Source organism: Schistocerca nitens, chromosome 9 (genome assembly GCF_023898315.1).
Source record: "Schistocerca nitens isolate TAMUIC-IGC-003100 chromosome 9, iqSchNite1.1, whole genome shotgun sequence".
NCBI classification, from domain to species: domain Eukaryota; kingdom Metazoa; phylum Arthropoda; class Insecta; order Orthoptera; family Acrididae; genus Schistocerca; species Schistocerca nitens.
Window position 1 is genome coordinate 447752045 of NC_064622.1, and position 23659 is coordinate 447775703.

At 37.5% G+C, this 23659-nt stretch overlaps 1 protein-coding gene and 1 non-coding gene across 6 annotated transcripts in view; both read left to right on the forward strand.

Annotated features, from left to right (window-relative positions):
• Positions 1 to 23659, forward strand: part of LOC126203599 (transport and Golgi organization 2 homolog) — a 92489-nt gene that overhangs the window by 8531 nt on the left and 60299 nt on the right. Inside the window, exon 1 of one of the 5 annotated variants that reach the window (XM_049937964.1) lies at positions 15179 to 15256. The exons of 1 other annotated variant lie outside the window; for it this stretch is intronic. The gene's annotated coding sequence lies outside the window, so the exon portion shown is untranslated. Of the gene's footprint in view, positions 1 to 15178; positions 15257 to 15412; positions 15694 to 16544; positions 16682 to 23659 lie in introns of those variants that run through there. 3 more of the 5 variants (XM_049937962.1, XM_049937961.1, XM_049937965.1) reach the window with 3 other exon arrangements.
• Trnap-cgg (transfer RNA proline (anticodon CGG)) lies at positions 15822 to 15893 on the forward strand. Its single transcript has one exon. It is a non-coding gene; the product is annotated as a tRNA-Pro (tRNA).

Below are 23659 nucleotides of genomic sequence, written 5' to 3' on the forward strand. Positions count from 1 at the left end.
AGTTACGAACGCGGTGTGGCCTCGTCGCCACTTGATGTGGATTGGCAAGACAGCCAACCCACTATGAGAGGAAGCCGAAAGGCATGCGTTTTAGATCACGCAGGCTGGCGTGAGGTCTGGAACAGGTCAAGGAAATGAGACTAGCAAAAAAGGACGTAACTGTGGAATACTTAACTTTAATCCATAAATGGTGAACATCGCTCTTGACGGTACATGTTTTACAGCATCAATAGTAACTGGTAATGGCGCCTTGCTAGGTCGTAGCAAATGACGTAGCTGATGGCTATGCTAACTATCGTCTCGGCAAATGAGAGCGTATTTTGTAGATATCCATTGAGCTGTGTGTGGTGCCATTGGTAGTTTGGCATCATGTAATAGGGGTAGTGGCATCTCATTTTCTTCTTCGCCACTACATTTGCTAGTGTTGCCTGTCCGCGAGTGGCAGCAGCAGCGTTTATCAATAATTAGTACCCGTACTATCTTTGGAAGGATGTGAAGTGTTTTCCGGGTCGGGTGTGTGTGGTAGTTCAGTTGGGACGGAGCAGCAGAGAGGACCGGCAGCGCACAGTCATGCCGGGACTGCTGGCGGCACGCAGGCATTGCTGGATTGAGGGGCTGTAGTTCCAAGGGCCACAACCTCATTGACCACCGGACCCAGGACGTTGAGTTGAGTAAACATTAATCCAGTAGTGAAACCTCCACTATTTTGTGATCAAGCCATTTGTTTGTGTGTTGCTACTAGCAGGGCTGCCGTGAGATGAACAGCAACAAGTGGAGCGTGTCAAGTTGGTGGAATCTGCCTGTTATTAGTTTTTGAATTTTTTGTTATTATTGGTGAAGTGCAACCAGCGGTATTTTTCTGCCTAGTGGCCGCTAACACCTGAGTTACCTGCCCTGGAGGTTAGTGCATTTTTGTGGCAGTGTACTTTTCCTCATCTTGCCGATGCTGTCCGGCATGACGTGTAGTTCGACAGCCTCCTTGATTGCGGTGTCGATTGTGGTTTCTTTTGACTACCTTGGTTGTAGTGGTTCCTTCTGCCTTTTGATGTCTTAAACACTGAATTCTGAAGATGCACTGCTGTCTGTCACTTTGCCCTCGCTTGAATTATTCCATCGTTGTACTGGTTATCACACGTTAGGTGGATTTGGTAAGAGGATTGATCGGCATTTAAACTGTCCCTAGTCTGAGTTGCCATCCTGTTAGGTGAGCATAACTCTTGGCTGCCTGTCTCACCGCTTACGCAGCTGTACGGACCCTTTCTTAGGTCGATCCTTGGAGCACTGTCTGTAGATCTGTCCCCATTTTTTATTTGGTCTGATTGTGTCAAGTGTCTAAAAATAATATTTTGTTTACATTATTCCTATTGCTTGTGGCCTTCAGCCAAGAAATAATTTTGAATTCTCTCTTAATGAGGCCTTCAGCCACCAGTGTAGCTTGTGTTAGTCAATTTTTTTTAAAAAAAATGATTGTTTTTAATAAATTATTTCCTTAAATAAAATGTATGTGTTTACTGTGCAACCAATGTAACTGATTAGGCCCCATCCACACCTTTTCCTGCTTTCCCTAAGAGTTTAATAGATGATGTAAATGAGCTAAAGTTATGTTAATTTCAGAGGAAAATGTCAGAAGTACTATAAGTCAAAATACAAAATTTAGAAATCTATTGGTGCAGTATCCAGATAAAGAAAAATCTAATTTGCTACCTGACGAATTAAACATGATGATAAATACTACATTATCACTGAAGACTCACCTGTGGTTTCTACGGGGAGATTAGAGCCAAAGTGCATGAGAGTGGCAAAACCAAGAACTTAAATTCATGTTAGACAACGACATCATTAGGCCACCTAAATCTGCGTGGGCTAGTCCTTTTCATATGGTACCCAAGGAGAATGGCTCGATAAATCTGTCTGGAGATTATGAATGGTTAAATGAAAGAACTGTTCCTGACCATTATACTGTACCTCAAATAGAAAAGTTCTGCTTTATTCTGCAAGTCAAAAACATATTTTCTAAAATTCATCTGTTTAAGGTTTACTATCAAACAGCCATTGCTGAAAAAAATAAGCACAAGGCAGCTAATAACCACACCATTTGGATCGTAAGAATTCAGTTTAATGAGTTTATGCCAGTGGGATGCATCTTCAACATTCCAGCGATTCATTATGAGGTTAAATTTGGATTGGATTTTGTGTTTCCTTACCTTGATGGCAATTTAATTGCCTCATCCAGTATTGAAGAAGAGTGAGTGTATCTCAAACTAGTCCCAGAGCATATATCTAATTAACTTTTCAAAATCAATCTTGGGAGTAAACAAAATAGAGTCCATGGGATAGTGGATAAGACCAGAAGTAACCCCTCCACTGCTTGAGAAAGTGTAGCAATTTTGGAGTACACGTTACCTGAAAAACTCCACGAGCCCCATGCGTTTCTCAGTATTGTCAACTACTATTGTTGCTGTATGAGAGATGCAGCATAAACTCAGGCTGTATTGCATGACTATCTTAAGTGACGAAAAAGGAAAGGTAACTGGCAAATTCAATGGACTGAGGAAGTGGAGAAGAAATGTAAACATGGTGTTGCAAATGTTGTTTTATTGGTTTTTCCTAATTTGGAGTTACCCCTTGCAGTATGCTCAGGGGCATCAGATGTTGGTGTTGGTTCTGTATGCCAACAACTGGAAAAGGGGAACTGGAAACTGTTTGCATTCTTCTCCCAAAAACTGATCAATTGCAGAAGGTTTACAGTACCTACAACCGAGAATTATTGGGAATTTACTGATGCATAAAAAAGTTTACACATTTGCTGGAAGGAAGGGACTTCATAAATTTCACTCACCATAAACCACTCACATTAGCTTTTAAGGAAAGCAGTGAAATGATATCTCTCCTCAATAGATGACACAGCTGCTTTACATTTCACTATCTTCGACTGATTTTCATCATGTCTGTGGTCATGCCTATATTGTTGTGGATCCTGTATTCGGAGTTGATGAAATAACATTAATCAATTATGACAAAACCAGCAAGATAAGAACTGCAACAACTCTGAACAAGGAACAACTCCTGCAGCTTCAGGCTGTATCAGCTTCCATCAGGAAAAACACTGTGGTGTGACACTTCATCTGCAAATATCAGACCTTACATTCCCCAAGCTTTTCATTATGTTCTCCATTTTCATGGCTTAGCTCATCCTGGCACAGCGACTATAATCAAACCGATAACTAGTAGAGTTATTTGGTCAAACATAAAAACTTATGTGCAACAATGAACTAAATCCTGTGTTAGCTGCCAGAAAACCAAGATCACTCACCACACAAAATCACAATCTGACAAAATTTGTTGAGCCTGATGACTGTTTCAGTGTTGTGAACATTGACCTCATCAGCCTTTTGCATCCTTCTAATGACATGACTCACTGCGTGACTTGTACTGATTGTTTCACATCATGGGTGGAAGTCATCCCACTCCTCAAAGATACCACAGTTGAAAAAGCAGCAAAGGCTTTTACCAGCACTGGATTGTAACATTCAGCATCCATCACAGGTAATCGCCGACAAAGAACACAGTTTGAATCACAATTGCTTAATAATTTGGACAAAGTATGTGGAATGAAAATGTAACACACAGTGCCTTATCAGTCTCAAAGTAATGACAAGTTTGTGACTACATGGAACTTTGAAATCTGCAATCACGGCCCACAACACTTATAATTGTAACTGTCGAGAGGAAATGCAAACACATAAATGTGTCAGTGGACAGACTTAAGCCAGCCTATCTCTTGCAAAAAAAAAAAAAAAAAAAAAAAAAAAAAAAAAAAAAAAAAAAAAAAAAAAGGAATCAGTGAAGAATCTTCTAACTTCTCCAAGGATATCAAATCACAACATTCCTCAGAAAGTCCAAAACAGAGTATTACCTATGTCTGTAAATTGACTGTGTAAACAAGCATCAGAATGGCATTACAAATACGTAGAAGACACATCAGAAGTTACAGTCAGTCCCTATTCTACAACGAACAAATGATTTAGAAGGGAACTGTGAAACTCTTCCATCAACATGTGACAAGCATATTTTTCTGATATTTTGAAAGACAATTTTTCTTCTGTATGGGCTATAAAGTCAGTGTTTACCTGGTTTATATGTAACAAAATGTATTGAAAAATGTACAATTGCTTGATTATTATATTATCTGTGAACCTCAGGATTTTTTCTTATGACTTCTTTCAACTCTTGTAATGATATGTTAATGTGAAAACTGCAGAGTTGTGCTATGGTTTGGGGTCGACACTGTATTGTAGGTTCCTCTGCAACTGGCAGGGTGAATCAGTTCAAAAATCAGAGGAAGGTAACGGCATGTAACCTCCAATAGGACTGTGTCTAGTAGAGCACTGGAGTGTTCAACTTCCGAGTTGATGACAGTTTTATTTTTTCTTGTACAAATCAGTGTTTGATTGTTGTTGTTGTTGTTGTTTGTTTAGGGGCTCAACATCATGGTTGTCAGTACCCTTCTAGTTGCCACATGAATAGGGTTAAAACATGTAAATGCAGACATGCTGAAAAACTACATAAGATCAAATCTGCACTCTCACATTCTTCCTCACATTAGTACACAAAGTCACTCTTAGCAGTACAAAAATGAAAACTGGAACAATACGGTCCATCAAAATCTTATTACCACGCTAGAAAAGCCATGTAGATGCATGTCAAGAGAAGATGGTGTAATAATAGGATGAGCCTACCTTTCCCTAAACACCAAAATCTCCTGCCTAGCAACTTAAGTGGAAAGTCAGACAAAACACAAAATCGTAGGACACATGCCACATTCATTTCACCATCACTTAAAATTGAGGACTAGTCTGCTAATAGACCGGCTTCTACCCTCTTGTCATTATATAAACTACACTCAGTTAAAATGTGGCAAACTGTAATCAACAAGCCACGTGCATCACAAATTGGCAGTTCTCCAAGTCTGAGAAGGAAGCTGTGCATCACGGGGCTGTGTCCTGTTTAAAGACATAATAAGCAGTCCATTTTACTGATCACATCTTACTATCCAACACACCCAGCCATTTTTCGGCCCTGAGTTGCATGATGGACTTTCTCAAAAATGACATCATGGCCCACAGGGATACGCCAGTGAATTACATTTGGAAGGATAAAAGCCCCCTTAGCTGCAGTATTGGTTAACTCATTCCCACATGACATGTTGGCCAGCAGAATGATACTTTTGATCCCTGTCTTTGCAACTAGAGAAGGACATCCTGGGTGGTTTTATCTGATGGTCACATATGCTGGATGGTCTGCAGAGCTCTGAGTGAATCAGGAATTTCAAACCATGGTCACATTTCATCTGATACACAGTTTTATGAACCACATAGAGTTCAGCATCAAACACAGTAAATACACGGAGCAGACAGATTGTGAAGGCATTACTATCCCCCTGTTTGGACTCATCGGGATAAACTATATTAAAGTCGTGGTGCTCAGTTAAAATGGTCAAACATTTCTTGTTAAAAATATGGCCTGGAATGGACAGTTAGTTGCACTCTGTCAATTCTAAAATCAACATAGGCTTTACTAACAATGAAGGTGGTTGCTTTGCATCAACCCCACCTCTGCATGTTTATCAAAGATACTCCTAGATTCATTAAATTTTGCTTTGTCCATATAGCAAATATTTTCATTCCTTGTGGGCAGTTGCTTTAAAGGCATTTCAGAGTTGCATGGATGTTAATAGCAACAGGAAAAGCAAGTGATGTCAGAAATGACTGGAGCTTGAATGCTTGTTAGGCCAGAAGGAACTTTTCCCAAGCAGATAATGGTGGTTCACTTGTCTCTATGCATAAGTTTGGTATACGGCTTGTTCTGTAGGCAGCTGTGGCCAATCTGATACTTTCTTGGTGTACTGAGCCCAGCATCTTCAAGTATGTTGGTCCTGTCGAGCCACAGACCATGAAATCAGAATCTAGATGAGAGTGGATGACACCCTTGTAGAATTGAAGCTATCAGGATCTATTTCCATCACAGTTCTTCCCATTTAAACACTTCATAATGTCCAGCTTTTAAAGGCTCTTAATTTTAGCTCCCTGAGATGCAGCATCCAAGTCAGTTTCCTGTCAAATAAGAGGCCCAAAAACCACAACATATCCTTAAAATGTAAAACAGCATCCTACAGCCTCAGTTCAGAAGATGTAAAAAGAGAATGATCATGATTAAAATCAATACAAACATTTTTCTAATGGGAGAAATTAAACCCATCTAAGCAGACCATTCTTCCAGTCTCTTTAAGTGTCAGCTGCGATTGATGAGAGGAAAAGATGAGACTAGAAATGGAGCAGAAAATGAAGTCATCCAGAATAAGCAGTGCACATGACTCTTCAACTGCAGATGATATGCTATTTAGAACTGCAAACAATTTCATGCTAAAAACACTGACCTGGCGATACCCTGAATTTGAGGGAACTTATCGAAAAGAAAATTACTAACTCTGTACCTAAAATGACGTTCTGCAAGGAAGGCTCCCAGAAAAATTGGCAGATGAGGGTGAAATCCCCATTTGTCTAACTGACAGGTGATAGTATGTCTCAACGTAGTGTCGTGTTCTTTTTCAATGTCAAAAATGATTGGCAGTAAATGCTGCTTTCATAGGAATGCCTCATGTGCAGCAACATCCAGTAAGATTAAGTTACCAAAAGTGCAGCAATATCTTATAAGCCCACACTGGAAGTAGCTTATGAGATTTCTAGATTCCAGAGCCCAAACAAAGCAGGAGTTGATAATCCATTCTAGTGCCTTTCCTACACAGTTGGTAAGAGCAACACTATGATAGCTGGTAGAGAGTGTGTGGTTGTTCCCTTTACAAGAATGGGAATCATTACTGGTGTCCTTCAAGGGTCATCATATTGACACATCACCCCATATTTTATTAAATAACACAAGTAGGATTTCTTTAGATTCAGGGTTAAGAAATCGTAGCATGCCATAATGTATCAAGTCCAGCTCGGGAGGGGGGCGGCGGGTGGCAGTCTCGCGAGCTGCAGATAGTGCTGTTTCCAATTCACAGATGGATAAGGGGAGGTTGTAGGCCTCTTCATTGCTGGAGCTGAAATGTATCTGCCCCTCTCTTAACTCTGCAATAGGCTTGGAACACTGGAATGGACTCATGGACAATGTTACAACGTAAAAGATCCATTCCATTTTCTGTGTTATCTCAACAGGTGCGACTTTCAGGATTCCACTGTTCCATATGGCAGGTAATGTAAATGACATACTTCTTCCAGAGACCTTCTTGTTGATTCCAGTATTAAACTGACAAAACGTGACGGGCTAACAGACTTCAGAAACTCATGCCATAATTGCTTGTAACACTCCTTCACTATCCACTGGGCTTTTGTTTGCTCTTGCTAGCCAAAATATGCCAAAGTTCTTTGCTGATGGACTGGGCTTGAATTTTCACAGTACTGTTCATCTGCATCTTATTGTATGCCAACACTGATCATTCCACCAAGGAACATGTTGCTCCTGCGATGGCATGGGGGTTTTGTTATTGATTCATACGTAGTAAAGTGGATCAGACTGATAATGTGGTCCACCTGAGCTTGGACACTATCTCGGTGTTCAAGTATGACCAACTGGCTGACTGGCTGTACAGTGTCGAGTTTACCTTGCAGAACATTCACTTGGGTAGTTTTCTGGCCCTTCTTTGCATTAGGTGAACAGAAATAGTGAAGTGGTCGCTGGAGTGGAGGTCATCTGCCACTTCTCACAGGACAGACTCTTGTAGAGCATGGGAGCAAACTGTTAGATCAATGGCAAGGAATGATTCTGTTGCTGTACAAAAATGTCATTGTCCCTGTATTCAGGAAGCAAATGATTTCAGATCTTAATATATTCTCAACCACTCCATTTCTTCTTCTTCTTCTTTTCCTGCATTCCCACTAATGGAGGTGTGCAATCGCATCTGCCCAGTCTCCTTTATTTCTCCAGTATGGATAAAGCCCCTTGCATTTCTTAGTCCTGTCCACTGTCTGACATTGTGGAGCGATGACATCCTCCTCCTACCAACTTCTCTCTTGCTTTTAATCTTCCCTTTGATAATCAATTGAAGGAAGTGATACCTTTTATTTTATATCACATGATCTAAGTAAGCTATTTTCTTACATTTGATTGTGGGCAGCAGTTCTTGATCTCTTTTTATTATAGAACACGATGTTACCTAAAATGACACAAAAGCACTGTGATAGCAACTGCTTGTAGTGTGGTGGTTAGGGTGACAGGTGATGAGTAGAGTGTATCAGTTATGAACACTGCCACTGCTCCACTAGACCTTGCACGACAGAGGTCATCTTTTCCATAAAGATGATAGCCCCATAGCAGTGGGGTATTAGAATCCTTAAAATGCATTTCCTGAATGCATATACACACAGATCTAGCTTAGGAGCTTCAGTTCCTCCACACGATTTCTGAAACCATTTAAATTCCACTGTATTATGTCCATTATCTGTCGGCGAGGTTTGCCTTCTTTTTCTCTGTGCACCTTGAAGGGAAGTCCAAGGTTACTGGAGATGGACTAGTGGGACTTTGTGGATCCTTCAAAGGGGCCACTTCCATTTCCAAATCTTCAGCATATGAGGCATCTGCTGATTACGTCACTGTTGCTTTAGTTTCCATTCTATAGAACTTCAGTTTGTTCTTCATGGTAATTTAACCCGTTTGGGTAGAAGTACTGTGATTGAGTGAGCCAAACAGTGCAGGTAAGATTTTTTTTTTCTTTTAAGAGTAACAGAGTCTCATTGTCAGTTGTAGAAGCATGTCAAAATAATTCTCTGGTGGGTGTAGGTTCACTGGAGCCTGTGGTTTTGCGTGTGCAGTAGCACAAGCTGGTGCTGGTAGTGGCAACAGATTTGGAAAATACAGGTGATCACTGAAGCATAAGAAACCAGTCTTAATCGGACTGAGCAAGAATTGCTAGTTGAAAAGTTAAAATCAATGTAGGTGCTCTTTCAAGATTTCCATTCACTCACTTTATCACATTCTGTATGTCTATAATGTCTTCACCTGCCCATTCCTTTTGTAGTATAATGAGGTCTTGGTCCACTACGTATTCATGACACCACCCTGTAGCTGGAATTTAGAATTTTACACAGTTCAGCTACAATGGAGTATTCAGCCAGTGTCTTTGATGTAATAAGTTTTTGTACTTTTCTCGAAGTGGCAGTTTTGATCGACAGTGTATCATTGCAGAGTCTCTTTAATAACTTCAGGCCTATCTGTATGTGCAATGAGGACACTTTAGCAAAAGTACCTTTTTTCCTTTTAGCAATCACAAAAACATTCTGACATGTTTGTGTGCTGTTACTATAACTGTTCCTAATTTGTATAGGGGCATGCTCAGGATAGCTAACCTGATGGTCTCTCTTGTTGGGTTGGGAAAGAGTTCTCACTAACAGCCCATCTAATCCCCTTGGAGTAGCTTTTAAAAATTAAAAGGCTTCATAGCCATCCCATGAGCAGCTAGGATAACAGATGTCCCCCATACATAGTCCTGCTTGCCTGTGTAAGCCCTGTACAACAGAGCTATAGCATGTTTCCCAGAGGTTACCTGCTAACAATTGTTCTACTCAACAGCCATGCATCTCATTGGCATCTTGAGGCTGAATGCTTTTAAAAAGGTTTTTTCCATCTTGACAACCCAGGCACTAAAGCCAAGAACCCTGTTTCCTGTGACACTCAACATTCCACTGCCATGCCACATGGTGGTCACTGAAGCACGCACAGAACTTACAGTTACAGAGGACTGGCAGCACTCTCTAGTACCCAGCTCAGGAAAACTGGTTTTGACAAGCCTACACCAGGTCAATAAAGACTGAGCTTCTTGAGGTTCTCGCCATTTGGCAGGACCAGGGAGGCACGTGTGACTTATCAAATACTGCAAATGTGATGAGCATTTCCCCCAAATCAGTATTTCATTTGGTTATCATAATGCATCTGCATCTACATCTACATTTATATTCTGCAAGCCACCATATGGTGTGGCAAAGGATATTTTGTGCAACCTTATCTCTTGTCCCCTGCACCTACTCCAGTTGTGAATGGTTTTTGAAAAGAGCAATTGTTGGTAAGCATCCACATGAGCCTGAATCTTTCTAACTTTACAGTGATGATCTTTTCTTGAAATTTATGCTGAAGGAAGTATTGTATTGGTTCACTCATTGTGAAATTTCCTGCCTGCTGGGTTCTTTCACTTTGACTACTATTTTCTAATAATGCAACTTCAATACATCTAAAAAAATTGTTAAACCAAATACTGCAAAATTAAATATTAAAATTCATATAATATTGTGGGGTGTACTCATCCATTCCTTTTTGTCAATCCACTGCTGCAACAGTCATTGAGTTACTGTATGTCCACTGTAACTGGATGTTTTATGCCAAGAATGACTAAATCGAACATTACGTTTCAGAACTTCTTTTTTTCCAAGTCTGACATGCTCATTGCATGAATTTACATGAAGTACTCATGTAAGAAACTACATGCTTCTTGCACAAAATCTTATAAGACACTGACATACACCTTACTCCATCGAATGATCATAAAGTACTGACCTTTTGTGCGTACATGGATGCCCCTTTTATATACAATTCCGAACAATCCTCGATATTGTTGTAAAGGGTTTTTTAATCAAATTACAATTAAAACTGTTACCTCAAAATTAATGACTCATTTCAGCAGTTGCACTATCTGTTATAGAGCAAATTCATAGATGAATTTTAAAACATATAACATTTTAAGAGTGTACAAATGCTCAAAATATGAAGTATTAACAATATTTTTAATATTTTTATTAAATACAAAAGATGCATGGTTCCGAAAATGTTCCTACTAATGTATATGTTTCCAAGTCTCCCAATGAATGTGGCACAATAGGTCTTTTGTTTATTTTTGACAAAACACCTAAAGAACTGCCTATGTTTACACGCCAATTATGAGATTTTTCGATAATTACATTTTAATTTTCTAATCAATTTTGATTCTCTCAGTTGGCTTTTCCTTTAAATAACACAGACTTTAATTTAGATAGTGTTTTAACACAAATCCATCTCAGTTTCAAATAAATGACTTTGACCATTGTACTCAATTATTTGTTCCAGATTTCACCTCATTACATTAATCCTAAATATTCCTACCAATTACAGGACCTATATACTTAAGTACAATTATAATTTAGTTGCTAGTTTCATTGTAACAATTTTATAAGTATAGGTTTACCTATACCACTACCTTTTGTCTACATCAGTGATTTCTGTTTATTTCAAATTGGATTGAAAATAGATGTTTTAAATGCGTTTCAATGGACTGTTATGTCTCATCTTCTAGGAATATTCATAGTTGGAATTTTAACAGTATACTACAACATGATGCACAATGCCTCTATTATAGCTGAGTCTAAGATATGAATTGTGTAACTCCCAGAGATTTTCTGCAGTTTCACTCTTGCAGTGCTGCCAAGTGGCTGGCCTGTTTGTGTATGTGTATAGCGGGGGGGAGGGGGGGGGTATTGAAAATGCAGTTGTATTTTGGAGCTTACTGTGGCACCAATAAAAAATATAATCCAGAAATATCTCTTTTTCAATTTCCAAAGGATACTGAGAGATAAGCCAATAATATTACAAAAGCTCATTTTAGGAGGGCTAGTTTTAATTTTGGGCATGCAAGAAAATGTTTAACATTTCCATTTGCTCGTAGTATCTTCAGGACTTCAGCTCTTAAAGAGAATCACAAAATCTTAATGATTTCATGATGTTACTATTGGATAAAAATGTCTGGACATTTTCCCAACTGCAGATAAGTGATCGACAACTTTTTCAATAGGGCATACTTACCATACCGTTATATTTTTGCAGCAACCTACTAGATTGAGTAGTGAAATGTATAGTTACAAGTATTAAGAGACAAGAAATTTTTAAAATTAACGTGTCATAAGAGGAAACATTCCCAACTGCATTAGGCTATGTTATGTGGGTATAAAAATGATGAGATAATATTTTATGGATAGTATAAAAACGTCATGTATTCCAATATGTATGCATTGAGCTTTTTTTCCACAGAGTAATCATTTATTTTCACTCCCAGGGGCAAGAAGTGGCTTATAAATACAAGAAGGGCCAGCCTTATGGAGAAGGATATGAAATATCTATGCAAAAATATTAGAATTTATGCTCTCCATTCCGAGGCATGAAAGTTCATGAATGCAGACAAGAAGAAATTAATGTGGAATGCTGTGCCAACATTATTTGGTGTTCCAAACCAATCCCTCAGTTATATCAGTCAGGTGCAAATTGCCAAATGGGTTCACTGTGCCACTGCAGAAAAAGCAGAAAACATCGTGCTCTGTGGATGTGACTGAAGGAGGTGTACTGAGTGCATCAGTGCATGCCCTGAATAAAGATTCCAGTACAGAGGCTGCACTATATAATTCAGATGTGCCACTAAGTTCGGGTGAGGAAGAAATAATTAAATCAAATGGAACAATTGATCAGCTGAAGAAGCAATTTAAATATAAAGAAGCTGATATTGTTCATTTATTTCAAAGTTTCATGCAGTTTGAAAGGTACGTGCACCACCCAAGAACTGCAAGAAGAAAGTTTAATGCAGAAAATCTGGCTAAGACGGAGAAATACTTACAACAATAAGATGTGAGTATCTTACAAAAAAGCTTTATATCTTGTTTTGAGCCAAGTTAGAGCACCTACTAAGAGGAAAGTAGGCTTCAATTTGATGGTAAAATAAAGGTGTTTATCCAGAATATGTTATATTGCAGTATACTTGCATATAAATATTTATCAGAATATTTTCTTCTTCCATCAATTAGAGCTTTATAGAAACATGTGGAAGGTATATATATATATAAAAAAAAAAATCATTTGGTGAAAGAGAAGGTGAAGCACCCTTCTCAAAGTGAAAAACTTGGAAATCTGTGTAGGGATGAAAAGACATTACTGTCAAATTTATCATATGATATTTCAAAAAACGAAAAATCGTGGATGGATTGTAACAATATAACGAAAAGGATACTTGCTACTCACCACAAAGCGAACATGCTGAGTCGCAGAAAGGCACAACAACAAGACTGTCTGAAAGTTAGCTTTCAGCCAACACGGACTTTGTCAAAAATAGACAGCATTCACACATGCACACATTCACGCAAACGCAGTTCACACACATGACCACAGTCTCTGGCAGCTGGAGCCAGACTGTGAGCAGCAAGCATTATGGGAGAAAGGTGAATCGTTGTGTGCCTATTACGCTTGTGTGAACATATGGTCTTATCTTCTGGGGAAATATGGGTACAGCAAATTAAACTTTCAAATAAAAAAAAAAGAAAGAAGTTCCCCACAGAAAGCCATGCAGGGAAATATTTAAAGAATTTAAATTAATTATGCTTCCTAGCTTATATGTTTATGAATGTGTGTGCTTTTTTAAAACAAACTAGGAATTTTCAACAGTCAGTTTCACAGCCACTAAACAAGAGACAGAGATGATTTTCACAGACACACACAAAATAGCCATTTACCAAAAAATAAACATTATCAACCCAAAATACTTTTTAGTGCACTGCCTGCTGCAATAGAGAAAATTAAAGAATTTCATAAATTCGGAGTGCTAAAAATTTTTTTAACACCACATAGCTTTTGACAAATAACTGCATATGAGAAGAAGTATACTGATGTAAGATAACTGTATACATAAGTGTGTAAACAACCAAAATATAAGAAATTTTATTGTAACGAGAGCCGGCTACAAATTGACTGCATCTATAAATCTATATTGTTAACAGATGAATAAAGATACTCAATTGAGTCAAAGATGACATCTACATCAAAATGGTACACTACCTGTAAAGGTACAATGTAACATGAAACACACCTGTGCACTCTTGTAGAAGGCTGCCAATGGTATTTTTATTTATTGTTTTTCTATTATAAGTATTGTAGCAGTTCTGTGCGTCGCACACCTCCCTGACCATACAGTATCAACATCTATTTATGATGCAATGACAGTTTTTACAGATGGCAGTAGTTTACAAAAGGATAAATACATAAAACCTAATCTTGCATCAGTATTAGTGGGAGGAAGACTAATTAGCGATAAGACATAAACCTATCATAGGCAAACATATCACACAGTCTGGTACAGTTTCCGTGCCTGTATTTTGTCGGCAGCAGCTTTTAACCTTCTATCCGGCCATGCCCATTTCCTTAAACCATGTGTGATGAATGTGAGGACGATCAGTTTCCTTTCACATCATTGTTCAGTCTAAACTTGCACTTTCTTTCTGACCTTGATAAAACATGGGCATTATTTATTGGTTTTTGCAAGTAAATTAAGAGTGTGTTAAGAAAACTTACAGAATAGTGCAATTTTGAAAGTGTTATGTGCCTACTACTTTTATATACATAGCTGTATAAGGTATGGTATTATAATCTGGCAAAATAAAAGTTTTTTAAGGTCCAAACGAGAGCCATTTGAATTGACAGGGGTTTTGCCCAGATAAAGCCATGCAGGGAACTCTTTAAAGAATTAAAAATTTTGCCTGGTTTATTCATTTACGAATCTATGTTTTCTTAAGTCACATCAACAATTCTCTACTCTAAACAGTGAAGTACATAACTATGAAAACGTTAACAGACAAGATTTTCACCAAGACATTCATTCAAAAGCTTTGCACCAAGCGTGATGTATCTCCAAAAATAATGTTCAATGTCCTGCCCCAAAAATAAAAACTACATAAATTTAAAAAAGAAACTATTGTTAAGTAAAGGTTACTATAGTGTTTATGAACATCACTGTCATCGAAACAGATAGGTTTTATCATTTGATTTATTCCTATGAACTATTGTTATTTAACCTATATGTATAAGAAAGACAACAAATTTTTGCAGATGTGTAAAGCGTAATTAAAAAAAGAAAAAACAATGTAATTTCCTTTAACTGTTAGAAATACAAACTGCTCTCTCTCTCTATGATAATTCCTATATGATGTATGTGATAAAAAGGATGATAATAAATTGAATTCAACGGAACTGAATAAGAGGAGTCACGTTATCGGCTAATAAGGTATTCGCAGCGGAATGTGTCCAAGGTACATAGAAATTGCCTACGTTTGTTACGCCCCCTCCCCCACCTTCCTTCAGTGATGATCAACCGTCGTTTTCTTTTATACTGGCAGCGTAACATATATTTCCAGATAAAACGGTTAGTAAAAATAAATGGCAAAACAAAATAACAACATATAGAAGATAAAAATCTTCCGTAACAATACGTCGTCCTCGTTGTCACTGTGATTACAGTTTTTTTTTTTTAAAAAAAAAAAGAGCCGGGAACGACGATAGTTATTAAGAATTCAAAACTAGTACAGGGGATAGCTCGTATTGGCAGGACATGTCGCGGATTTTGCGATCCGTACAACTTTACAGCCTGCTGAGTCTCAGAGAAGAGTTGTTACCACAATCACACTTAATGGAGGTGTAGTGCCGACGTAAGAAAATAATCTAAATTCTCTGCTATGCTATCTACATTCAGTGAGACAATGCTCTCGTAAACTTACGCAACGCCAAGTTGACAAAAGTAAACAGTGAGCTATTAGCCGGTCTCTGATTCCTACAGAGCATTAGTTACTCCGTTTATAACAGGTAATTTTGATCACCCCATATCCTCAATGAAAAACAATCATTACTCGAAATATTCTATATATATCAAGAAGTACATATGATGTTAGCAATGTCAGTATTTATGACATGCTGCTCATTCCACAAACTGTGGCCTGTTGGTCTAGGGGTATGATTCTCGCTTCGGGTGCGAGAGGTCCCGGGTTCAAATCCCGGACAGGCCCGTTCCGTATTTTGTTTTTTTCCATAGCAAACATTTTACGGAATACTGTAAATCCGGCAGATGTCTGACCATCTAATACAGTTATACGTAAAATATATAAACAATTTACAATTAAAAGTAATAGATAACAGCCCATTTAAACTAGAAACAAGTGGATTTCTATCGCTGTATCTGTCGGCACTTTTTATGAAAGATTGTTTAGTCGTTGGAAATTAGTGCCACGCAGTTGACAGCGCGCTTAATGTGAAAATTAACAGGGTTAATTCTTCAAAAATTGCTCTGTTGGCAGCCCTACTACTTTTCTGCGGAGTTTTATTGACTTACCACACTTCTTTTCCCAATATTTATGTTTCTCCCCCGTTACTCAACACATTCAAACATTTATGTGACATTACCTTCACTGGATTTATCTTATTAAGACTACTATCCACATGCCACAACAGAGTGGAAACTGCGAGGGGACTACGTTTATAAATTATGGAGCTCTTGTGTTAATCACTTACTACAATTATAGACTTTAAAGTTGTTAATTCTGTGGCGAAAGTCACTGACACAAGGTCATGGATCGAAGAGGTCCATACAGTCAAGTGATTCTTTAATGCCTTTCGCTATAAAATTAAAATCTGCCTCGCATTTTACTGCCTGAAATGACAGACGCTATAGAACCAAAATACGGTACATAATATGTGTGTTTTAATGGATGTACTGATATAGTAATATTGGAGAGATGTTGCTGAGACTTTGAACTGTGCTTCAGTGAGTCAAATAAAATAATATACACCGAAGGAGGTATGAGAATCCATGTATACAACTATCTTCCAAATCCTTTGAAATCTTGATTGAATTACAATGTCATCAGTAAACCTTAAAGTTATTACTTTACTTTTTCAAAATTTTCATTTGTTTCCATGAAATGGGGAAAAACAAAAAAAGAAGGAAAGAAACTGTGCAGGGAACTGCTGTTTACAATAATGACCAGAATACAGAAATACAGAACAGAGTAACGGAAATATCATAGTAAAACACGTAGTACTGAAGAGGAAAAACCCCCTACAAAATTAAAAGACAAGCAAGATAATTGTTGAATGTAATAACTGAGCCATCTCTCTCTCTCTCTCTCTCTCTCTCTCTCTCTCTCTCTCTCTCTCACACACACACACACACACACACACACACACACACAGTCCAGTTCCCCACCACTCACCAAAAAAAAAAAAAAAAAAAATTTATCTGTAATACCACAGCTAATGATACTGGTGTAAGCCAGGCCATACAGCAATCTCTAGCACTCATGGATTAGTGTGTTATATCTAGCTCTAAAACACAAATAAAGCAATGCAGGAGAGAAGTCAAGATTATCAATCTGCAAAACATGAACATTTTTAAAACAATACTGACGAAAAAATGTTAGACTGAAACAATGCAAATGCACAACGTAGGCGAGATGTATGATACATCATTTCTTAACACAATAATGCATTTCCCCTGCAATCTTCCTCAGAATGATCTGTCAGAAAAGCTGGGTAATGGTAAGCAACCATAAGCAACTGGCGGTGGGGGGGGGGGGGGGGGGGAAGCAAACTCTAGAAGAAGTTTGGACAAACATGGAATATGAAGACGTAAAAGCAGTATTGGAAGACGTATAGGCAATTAATAAGAAACACAAAGGCCAATTCAATAAAGAGAGCCATGACAAATTAAAACCATAACAGTAAAACAGCATGGTACATAACCAACACTGAACAACAGACTACAAGTAATATAAATATTATTAAATCAATGAAAATTGAGAATGCCATAGTAATAGATGGAAAAATTGCTACTCTACTCATACTATGCTTTTTTTCATTCCCAACTGCAATATGGAATATTGCTTTGGGTAACTCCCCAGGGGCTGAATGTATTTTCAGATGGCAGAAGAAAGCAATCAGGTGCATGGAAGGGTTAGCACCCAGAGAGTCCTGCAGAAATTATTTTAAATTTCTTGGCGTAATGACAGTGCCAAGCATGTACATATATAACTGTTTAATAAATGCCAGAGAAAATCTGAAAAAATTGAACATTAGATGTGATGTGCATGCACACAGTACAAGAAATAGTCGCCTGCTGGACTTGCCTTCCACAAGACTTGCTATAGTCAATAATAACTATAAGTACTTAAGCATAAAATTTTTCAATGAGTTAGCATGCTCAGCTCGTACAGTACCACTAAATAAATATAAGAATACATTGCAAACCTGGCTAAAAAACAACGAATTCTATGCAACTGAAGAATTCTTAGAAACTAATCATCCAAATATATATTTTACCTAAGTTATGAAGAAAATGTTTTGATATTATGTAAGCTAGTTATTTACTGTGATTCTTTTTCTTATGTGTGTGTATTTAATTATTGTATAAAACATTGTTTTACATAATGCTGAAGAAAAGGTCTTTAGTTCCTTTTCTCCCCTTTCCGTAACTATTTGAATATCGTACTGAAACTAAAACCCTCTGTAAACTTTGACGCAGCCAATTGTATGAAAAATACTGAAAGGCTAATAAAAATATTCTATTCTATTCAACTTAGTATGACAGAAGTCACACTTTATGTCAGTCAAGTCTGATTCCTCATATTCTGTTGTGGAGCAGTGTGCTTTCTTCTTAAATCACTCTGCTTGAACAATCTTAAGTGTAACGAAGGGAACAGAATGGGCAGCTCTTGGGATGCTATTGAATAATCTGGGTCCTAGATATTTGTGGTTGCAGCGCACCTAATCTACACTAATGTAGGACAATCGATTGACTGTCCACTTCTTGTGTTGTGTTTCTGTATGGACATCCTCAGGTTAAAGTTTTTTAAATTCCCTTTAACACTGAGAAGGCAACTGTATGTATAGAGTTTGGGAACTGTCATAATACTGAGCACTTTGAAGTGATCTTTACAAGATTCTCTTGGAGTAAATGTTGCTATACATTTGATAGGTTTTTTTGCCACTTGAATACAATTTTTGAGCTGTAGCAGTTACCCATAGAAGAGTTCCATAGATAAGATGGGAATGGAAAAATGCAAAATATGCATATACTAGTAGGGTTTTGGCTACATTATCCCCTGTCTCTTATCCAGGTCTAGGATTGCAAAACTTCTCTTAAAACATGTTTTTGGAATTGTTAGCTTGCCATGATTTTGTTTTTGGATCTTAGTCCAATATTATTTGTGCCACTTTCTGATCCTGCTATGTAATTTAGATTTCTTCATCACCTTAATGATAGTTATGACAGATTCCAGTCGAACAAATAGTCATCTGACCCTGCCGTGGCCAGCTATATGCTTGCTTATTAATTACCGCTAATTTCTGGGAAACCAGGAACCCACCGCATGTTTACCCTGTTGCTTCCCCCCAGCCACACAAGATACTCATGGCATTCTGTGATGATATTTGATCTTTTTGCAGAGTTGATAGAGGTTTCAGAGCTGCTTGGCTGTCTGAATAAATGTAGATGCAATAATCCTTGTAGCACATATGTAGTTTCTACTCTGGGCACCCCCTGATAAAGAATATATCCATCTCGAATATCCCAACCAGCTTCCATAGAAAGACTGCACACTCTAGTACTCCATATCTCACAGTCCCAGCAGCTTCATCTGTTTTCAGCCTATCAGTAAACCAATTGTTTTTTCCTTGTGGTTCATTCTTCCACTGATCCCTGCTTCCAGTAGTTACACTGAAAAGTTTGTTGCAGCAAATGGAAGCTGTTGGATAGTCATCCAGCATTTCCCCAACCGTTTCTATATCTACCACAGTCATTATATTAGTGTGAGATTCTGCATATCCTAAAGATTTCTAGTTTTTAACCTATATGGCCTAGCCACTGTCTCCATTGTCAGACACAAATGTAATGGGGGCATGTCTCCATTTCTGCAATGGGTGTGCTGCTATTTTCATCTGTTAACCAATCTCGGCTCCTCCCGAGGTTCTTCACAGCCACCTTCTGTTGTTTTGTTTTATTTATTTGTTTCTTAGTCCTTCAGTCTGCCTGTGATAATTTCACAGGGATATAGAGTGTATCTCAAAAGAATTGCTTAACAAATCAGTACGTATGGAGAAAAATTACAAAAATACAACATTAATGTGAGGTCACATTTGCACCATACATAAGTTTTATCTAGAAAGTTAAAAATAAAAAATGAGTATCTGTGTAGTTGTTCAATCTTACATTATCTTAAACCATACATATATTTTATAGTTCTAGAAGATTTGTTTCATTGTGACTAAGGAACTCATCCAAACTGTAAAATGACCTTTCCAGAAGAAATTGCCTCAGAAGCTCCTAAATGTGCACTTTTTATAAAACGTACATGTAATATCTGGAAGTAGAGCCTTATAAATTCTTGTGCAAGTGTACTGCTCACCCTTTTGCACCACTGTCAGATTTTTACAGTCATTGTGTAGATCATGCTTCCTCTTTTTATTGTATTCATAATAGTCATTATTTCTTTTATACACCTAAGTATTTTTACTGATGAAACACAGAAGTGAAAATATATATTGAAAAATAGTAGTAAGAATTTTTAGTGGGCCAAGAATATTTTCTTTGCTAATGATTCATTTCCCCGAAATACAATTCAATATGTCATTAGAGAATGGAAGTATGTATAGTATGCAGCTTTCATAGTGTTTAATTTCCCACTCTCGGAGATTATACTTATGGCAGAAATCAATGAGGTGAGTGTCTTGTGAAGATTTATTATGTGATGAGATCAGTTTCCTCTGCAGCCAGTCTGGAACTTAAATGTTTCAACTCTTTCTGTTGTCATTGTCACACACTTAACAATTATCCCTTCTTCAGTTTTGGCAGTTGCAGCAAAATGAATATAGTTAGTTTTATTGAAGTTTAACAAGAGTCCATTGACACTAAGCCATTTTAATAAATCAATGAGAATATTGTTATCAGTTCCTTGAAAATGTTTCATGTGTGCGAAAAACAATAAAAATGTTGGTGTCATTTGCAAAAATGATAAAATTGCACTGCAGCTTTTTACATTATGGTAGGTCATTTTTTAGGAACAGTAAATGACCAAGAATGGATACTTGTGGCACTCCACACTTGATACTTTTCCATTCTGATGAAGCAAGACCACTATAAAAATCACTTGCACAGGGTATTCTGACATTGGCCTCTCGATATATACATTTTTTACTGTCATTTCTTATTAACAATATCAGCTTATTCCCAAGAATTAGCAGCTTTCAGTTAATACTAGGCAGAAATCCAATCTGCATTTGGATCACACTTCCTTGCTCTTGTGCAGAAAGATGTGCAGTATAGAGCTGCGTCCATTTTCAATAAGCTACCACAAGAATTCAAAGATCTTAGCAGTAATCCACGTGCTTTCAAATCAAAACTGAAGAGTTTATTCATGGGTCATTCCTTCAATTCTGTCGAGGAGTTCCTTGAAAAATTAAGCTGATTCCTGTGTTATATTGCTGATTGTGTTTACATAAATTTATGGCTTGTCTTTTTTTTTTGGGGGGGGGGGGTCATAAACATTTTATTTTATCTGTTATTACTTTTATGTCATAATTTAATGTACTGACATGTTTCTTGACCTTGGAGATTTACTCCTCAGCTTGGTCCTACAGAACTAGACATGTAAAATAAAATAAAAATACACAATACTACTTTCTGCTTCTGTCTTTGAGGTATGACTATAAACACTTCTTTGGGACACCACTTATTCCTAAAATGTTAGCTTTCTGTGATAATATTTACTTTACAGTACAGTTGTACATTATTTCACCATGTGGCCCCATAAATTTTCATAGCTCTTCTTACAAAGCTGTTTTATCCAGTACATTCTTCTGGGTCTTTGACCCCAGTTTTTACCATAGGCTTTTCTAGTGGACATGAGAGCACCTATTGGTTCAAGGCAAATGGATTCCTGCTGAATGAAAACAAAACACAGCAGATGGTCTGTAGTCTTAGAGACAAGCTTCTGTCAGATGATCCAAGTTATGTCAAATTTTTGGGGGTATACATTGATGATAAATTATCTTGGGGTCAACATGTACAATATATTAGTGGTAAATTGTCAAGAGTTATTTACCTGTTAAGGCGACTTATGGATTGTGTTCCTGAAAAATATGTTAGAACATCCTATTTTTCATTCTTTCAGAGTATAACAACATATGGAATTATTTTGTGGGGGAACTCTAGCTGTGTACATGACATATTAATACTGCAAAAAAAGCTATTAGGATAATTACTGGTTCTGCATATAAGGCACACTGTAAACCATTGTTCTGTGAACAGAAAATCATGACTGTTATAAACTTGTACATATACTATGTTCTAATTTATACGAAGAAGAAATTACCAGAAACAAAAACCAGAGAAAATGTACACAGCCACAATACAAGAAGGAATAGGTGCCTCTATATTCCTTACTACAGGCTGTCAAAGTCACTCAACAGCTGCGAAATCATGGGGTACAAATTATTTAATAATCTTCCTCAATCTGTTCAAGAATTACCTGAACAATTATTCAAACAAACAATTCATGACTGGCTAGTCCTCCACCCATTCTATGACATAAGAGAATTTATCAACTGTAATATAATACTATAATGTTAACAAGAAACCTGTTGTTTCTTTCAAACTATTAATTGTATTTTAGTATGTATATGACGTTGTCTATTGCTGTAATGGACGAATGACAATAAAATTATTATTATTATTATTATTATTATTATTATTATTTTTGCCTTGGAACTCATATTTTTGACATGAAAGATCCATGTCAGTTTTGCATCCAGAGTTACCCCTAGGCACTTCATTACCCTCTCTACCAGCAGAATTTCATCAAAGAGCTTAAGATTCCAGTACATGTTCTGGTCATGCTTCCTTGTAAATGGTACTACAACACCTTTCCTGGGACTATCCCCTAGACCCTTTTCCCTACACAAGTTTTGCCTAAGGTTCAGAGTGCCTTGTCCTAACAATGCTCGCAAATTTTCCAAGTATTACTGTGACTAAATCATCTGTTTATCCTTGTCAAAAGTAATGCCTAGCTTTTAACTCTTTAATGAGTTCATTCACCACTAGGTGCAGTAGTGGAGACAAAACTCGACCTTGTGGACACCCACTATTTTCACATCCATCTTGATGGCTTCTTCCTGCTCAGCATTGTCTCAATCCACTATCATATACTGGTCTTAATGCCATGCTTTTCTGCAGCTATGACTGTGGGTTCAAAAGTCATATTCTTAAAGGCCCCCTTAGTATCCAGAAAGATGCAGAGAGCAGTTTACTGGAACTGTAGATCTTTCTCTACATTCCCAAAAAGTTGGTGAATGCTGTTTCACATGATTCACCTGGTTGATATGCATGTTAGTTTTAATGTAGAGGAATCTCAATTAACCTGTAATGAGTAGCATGCACAGTAACTAGTTTTTCTTATGTATTTACACAAAAGGATGGTAGACTGATAGTTCTCATATCCTTAACCTTGATGCAATTGAGTCTCCTCGGTTCTGGAATGAAAATGAGCTTCATTGTCCTCCAAGTATTAGGAATGATTTCTGCTGTTAGAATGACTCTAACCAGTCTGTATAGATGTCTGATTAATCCCTCTCCTGCTTGTATAGACAGAATAGCTCCATCTGGGCCTGGTGACTTGAGTGGCTGAAACATTACCATTGACTATTGGATTTTCTTGAAGTCAACATATTCTCTGGGAGAGTCCCAGTTCTCCTATTGGTTATCTATGAACAGCTCCTTCCATGG